This window comes from Schistocerca serialis, unplaced genomic scaffold (assembly GCF_023864345.2).
Source record: "Schistocerca serialis cubense isolate TAMUIC-IGC-003099 unplaced genomic scaffold, iqSchSeri2.2 HiC_scaffold_1228, whole genome shotgun sequence".
Taxonomy (NCBI): Eukaryota; Metazoa; Arthropoda; class Insecta; order Orthoptera; family Acrididae; genus Schistocerca; species Schistocerca serialis.
Genome location: NW_026047434.1, coordinates 107,501 through 112,500, shown reverse-complemented (window position 1 = coordinate 112,500; position 5,000 = coordinate 107,501). Strand labels below are relative to the sequence as shown.

Here is a 5,000-nt window from a genome sequence, read left to right as displayed (position 1 = left end):
CCTTAACCTAAGCGATATTGTACCTTAACCTAAGGTATATCGTACCTTAACCTAACCTACATTGCGCCTTCACCTAACCTACGTTGTACCTTAACCTAACCTACGTTGTACCTTAACCTAACCTACGTTGTACCTTAACCTAACCTACGTTGTACCTTAACCTAACCTACGTTGTACCTTAACCTAACCTACGTTGTACCTTAACCTAACCTACGTTGTACCTTAACCTAACCTACGTTGTACCTTAACCTAACCTACGTTGTACCTTAACCTAACCTACGTTGTGCCTTAACCTAACCTACGTTGTGCCTTAACCTAACCTACGTTGTGCCTTAACCTAACCTACGTTGTGCCTTAACCTAACCTACGTTGTGCCTTAACCTAACCTACGTTGTGCCTTAACCTAACCTATGTTGTGCCTTAACCTAACCTATGTTGTGCCTTAACCTAACCTATGTTGTGCCTTAACCTAACCTATGTTGTGCCTTAACCTAACCTATGTTGTGCCTTAACCTAACCTATGTTGTGCCTTAACCTAACCTATGTTGTGCCTTAACCTAACCTATGTTGTGCCTTAACCTAACCTATGTTGTGCCTTAACCTAACCTATGTTGTGCCTTAACCTAACCTATGTTGTGCCTTAACCTAACCTATGTTGTGCCTTAACCTAACCTATGTTGTGCCTTAACCTAACCTACGTTGTGCCTTAACCTAACCTACGTTGTGCCTTAACCTAACCTACGTTGTGCCTTAACCTAACCTACGTTGTGCCTTAACCTAACCTACGTTGTGCCTTAACCTAACCTACGTTGTGCCTTAACCTAACCTACGTTGTGCCTTAACCTAACCTACGTTGTGCCTTAACCTAACCTACGTTGTGCCTTAACCTAACCTACGTTGTGCCTTAACCTAACCTACGTTGTGCCTTAACCTAACCTACGTTGTGCCTTAACCTAACCTACGTTGTGCCTTAACCTAACCTACGTTGTGCCTTAACCTAACCTACGTTGTGCCTTAACCTAACCTACGTTGTGCCTTAACCTAACCTACGTTGTGCCTTAACCTAACCTACGTTGTGCCTTAACCTAACCTACGTTGTGCCTTAACCTAACCTACGTTGTGCCTTAACCTAACCTATGTTGTGCCTTAACCTAACCTATGTTGTGCCTTAACCTAACCTATGTTGTGCCTTAACCTAACCTATGTTGTGCCTTAACCTAACCTATGTTGTGCCTTAACCTAACCTATGTTGTGCCTTAACCTAACCTATGTTGTGCCTTAACCTAACCTATGTTGTGCCTTAACCTAACCTATGTTGTGCCTTAACCTAACCTACGTTGTGCCTTAACCTAACCTACGTTGTGCCTTAACCTAACCCATATTGTACCTTAACCTAACCCATATTGTACCTTAACCTAACCCATATTGTACCTTAACCTAACCCATATTGTACCTTAACCTAACCCATATTGTACCTTAACGTAACCTAATTTGTGCCTTAACGTAACCTAATTTGTGCCTTAACGTAACCTAATTTGTGCCTTAACGTAACCTAATTTGTGCCTTAACGTAACCTAATTTGTGCCTTAACGTAACCTAATTTGTGCCTTAACGTAACCTAATTTGTGCCTTAACGTAACCTAATTTGTGCCTTAACGTAACCTAATTTGTGCCTTAACGTAACCTAATTTGTGCCTTAACGTAACCTAATTTGTGCCTTAACGTAACCTAATTTGTGCCTTAACGTAACCTAATTTGTGCCTTAACGTAACCTAATTTGTGCCTTAACGTAACCTAATTTGTGCCTTAACGTAACCTAATTTGTGCCTTAACGTAACCTAATTTGTGCCTTAACGTAACCTAATTTGTGCCTTAACGTAACCTAATTTGTGCCTTAACGTAACCTAATTTGTGCCTTAACGTAACCCATGTTGTGCCTTAACGTAACCCATGTTGTGCCTTAACGTAACCCAATTTGTGCCTTAACGTAACCCATGTTGTGCCTTAACCTAACCTATATTGTGCCTCAACCTAACCTATATTGCGCCTTAACCTGACGCACGTTGTCGCTGAACCTGCTCTGTAATTGTTATGCAACTCGTTAAATTAGTGTAGTGTTGCCTAACCGCAACCCTCGCAATATAGTTCGCTATTCGCACTGCCCGGTCCCCTGTGTATCGCGTCATGTTAAACACCTTGCAGGTGTTGCTGACTTTCCACATGCTCCTGCTATACACTGTAATGTGGATAGCAGCAGGACGTACATGCCCCCCCCCCTTCCCCCCTGCCTTCGCAAGCTGGTCGTTGAGAAGTTTGCATGTTCAATGCCCTTCGCATGCCGACGTACTCAGCCTACGTTGTGGTACGGCCTGTCACCTGTCCGCCGATGTACGCAAAACCCACAAACTGTACTGCACATTGGTCCGTATGTACTGAATGATACATCGTGGCACATGTGTGACCGTACGACGACTGCGCCTAGCAACGGCAGACCATACAGTCCAAATATTGTGCACGCAGCTACGTGTCGTCTCCCTATAAGAGCTGGATTGCAGTGTGGTACGCCATTCAGACGTGTGGGAGGAACGGACGCCCTGGATGGCGATCAGCATGAGCAGTCTGTTGATGTAGTGGAGCGTGTATTCGGACGTAGTCGTCTCTTCTCACACACCGTGATAGCATGTTGCACCGCGTTCCACATCTGCGACATCCTGCAGAGGCCGGCTGACAGTCGTTCGCGCAATGGACACCGCATACGTACGGGGGCTACCTTCCACGTGTTCTCGAGGCGTGCACATGTTGTTGCGTCTATGTGGGCAGACGTAGTGTGTTGTGACACCTGACACAGGCATGCAATACTCGTTGCAAATGGCGATGGACGTCTACGTTTGCTGGTGACGTTACGCAAATGAACAACAGGTAACCCGTTGTGGTGCGGTTGTTCTCGCTAGAGGTGAATCAGTGTTGGCGACGATCGGTCGAGCTATTAACCGGTTGTTTCAGGGATACCCACCATGCCCACGAACGTGAAAGGGGACCCACCATGCCCACGAACGCGAAAGGGGATCTGGGTGTGAGGCGATACGCGGCGGTGGCTGGGTGGGACCGTCCCCGGCCGGTGAGGGGGGGCCGCCCGGCGTGCTGGCAGCGCGGTGCGTGGGCGCACGCGCTACAGCCGGCTGGTGGGGGCGGCCAGTGGCAGGCGCGCCGGCCGACGGACGCGGCAGGCGGCGCAGCTGCGCGCCGGCGCCCCCTGCTCGCGGCGCCTTGCGGCCAAAGTAGGTCCTCGCGGGCCCGGTGCGAAGCGCGGTGGCCATCTGCAGTGTGCTGGTCCGATTGAGGACTGTGTGCGCTGAGGATGCGCCGCCGCCCGGCGCTCGGCGCCGCGACGCCGTCTGCTGCTCGGTCGCCCCAGCGGTTCTCGCAGGTGGTTTGTATCGCAGCTGTGCGGACGTGTTGGCGCGTGCGCTGTGCTGGGAGAGTTCGCTTCGGCACCCAAGTGGGGCTTTTGTCCTTCTGTGGCGCTGGCGTTGGAGCTGCCGGTCACCGTAGGTGGCGCGTGTTGTCTCCCGCCGGCAATGCCACGACAGCACGCTCCCGGGCCTCTGTCGGCAGCGGCAAGCTCAGTTGGGAGCACGGGTGGTCGCACCTAAAGCGTCTACTCGCCTAACTCCGGGCGATTGCGCCTCTCTCGAACCCGACCAAGTACTTAGGACGGCGCTGCGCGCCGCCGGGACCTGAGAGGGTTTCGAGGTGTGTTGTGCAGGGGAGCTCAGCCTCCTCCTGTTTGCAGAATAATTGAGCGGACGCTTGCGTGTTCGCGCGGGCCCCCGGGACACACTCCCGGGCGGCCGGCTGCTCAGCTCTAGTTGACGCAGCTCCCTGGTTGATCCTGCCAGTAGTCATATGCTTGTCTCAAAGATTAAGCCATGCATGTCTCAGTACAAGCCGCATTAAGGTGAAACCGCGAATGGCTCATTAAATCAGTTATGGTTCCTTAGATCGTACCCACGTTACTTGGATAACTGTGGTAATTCTAGAGCTAATACATGCAAACAGAGTCCCGACCAGAGATGGAAGGGACGCTTTTATTAGATCAAAACCAATCGGTCGGCTCGTCCGGTCCGTTTGCCTTGGTGACTCTGAATAACTTTGGGCTGATCGCACGGTCCTCGTACCGGCGACGCATCTTTCAAATGTCTGCCTTATCAACTGTCGATGGTAGGTTCTGCGCCTACCATGGTTGTAACGGGTAACGGGGAATCAGGGTTCGATTCCGGAGAGGGAGCCTGAGAAACGGCTACCACATCCAAGGAAGGCAGCAGGCGCGCAAATTACCCACTCCCGGCACGGGGAGGTAGTGACGAAAAATAACGATACGGGACTCATCCGAGGCCCCGTAATCGGAATGAGTACACTTTAAATCCTTTAACGAGTATCTATTGGAGGGCAAGTCTGGTGCCAGCAGCCGCGGTAATTCCAGCTCCAATAGCGTATATTAAAGTTGTTGCGGTTAAAAAGCTCGTAGTTGGATTTGTGTCCCACGCTGTTGGTTCACCGCCCGTCGGTGTTTAACTGGCATGTATCGTGGGACGTCCTGCCGGTGGGGCGAGCCGAAGGCGTGCGACCGCCTCGTGCGTGCTCGTGCGTCCCGAGGCGGACCCCGTTGAAATCCTACCAGGGTGCTCTTTATTGAGTGTCTCGGTGGGCCGGCACGTTTACTTTGAACAAATTAGAGTGCTTAAAGCAGGCAAGCCCGCCTGAATACTGTGTGCATGGAATAATGGAATAGGACCTCGGTTCTATTTTGTTGGTTTTCGGAACCCGAGGTAATGATTAATAGGGACAGGCGGGGGCATTCGTATTGCGACGTTAGAGGTGAAATTCTTGGATCGTCGCAAGACGAACAGAAGCGAAAGCATTTGCCAAGTATGTTTTCATTAATCAAGAACGAAAGTTAGAGGTTCGAAGGCGATCAGATACCGCCCTAGTTCTAACCA

The 5,000-nt window shown here is 50.6% G+C and overlaps 1 non-coding gene across 1 annotated transcript in view; it reads left to right on the top strand.

Moving 5' to 3' along the window:
* Positions 1–3,879: 3,879 nt before the first annotated feature.
* Positions 3,880–5,000, top strand: part of LOC126436143 (small subunit ribosomal RNA) — a 1,909-nt gene continuing 788 nt past the window's right edge. The window contains exon 1 of the ribosomal RNA XR_007580457.1: positions 3,880–5,000. This exon is cut by the window's right edge and continues 788 nt beyond it. This is a non-coding gene — a ribosomal RNA (small subunit ribosomal RNA).